This window comes from Silurus aristotelis, assembly GCF_946808225.1.
Source record: "Silurus aristotelis genome assembly, chromosome: 6".
Lineage (NCBI taxonomy): Eukaryota > Metazoa > Chordata > Actinopteri > Siluriformes > Siluridae > Silurus > Silurus aristotelis.
The window spans coordinates 23,007,237-23,007,709 of NC_139579.1; positions in this window are offsets into that span (position 1 = coordinate 23,007,237).

Sequence of the window (473 nt, forward strand, 5' to 3'; positions counted from 1 at the left end):
TGTAGGAGAAATGGTTTATTACACACACACACACACACACACTGGGTGTAGGAAAAATGGTTTATTACAAACACACACACACACACACACACACACACACACTGGGTGTAGGAGAAATGGTTTATTACACACACACACACACACACACACACACACACACTGGGTGTAGGAGAAATGGGGTATTCTCACACACTGGGTGTAGGAGAAATTGGGTATTAAAACACACACGCACACTGGGTGTAGGAAAAATGGGGTATTAACACACACAACCACACTGGGTGTAGGAGAAATGTGGTATTAACTTACACACACACTGGGTGTAGGAGAAATGGGGTATTAACTCACACACACACACGCACACACACACACACTGGGTGTAGGAGAAATGGTTTATTACACACACACACACACACACACACACACACACTGGGTGTAGGAGAAATGGTTTATTACACACACACACACACACACAC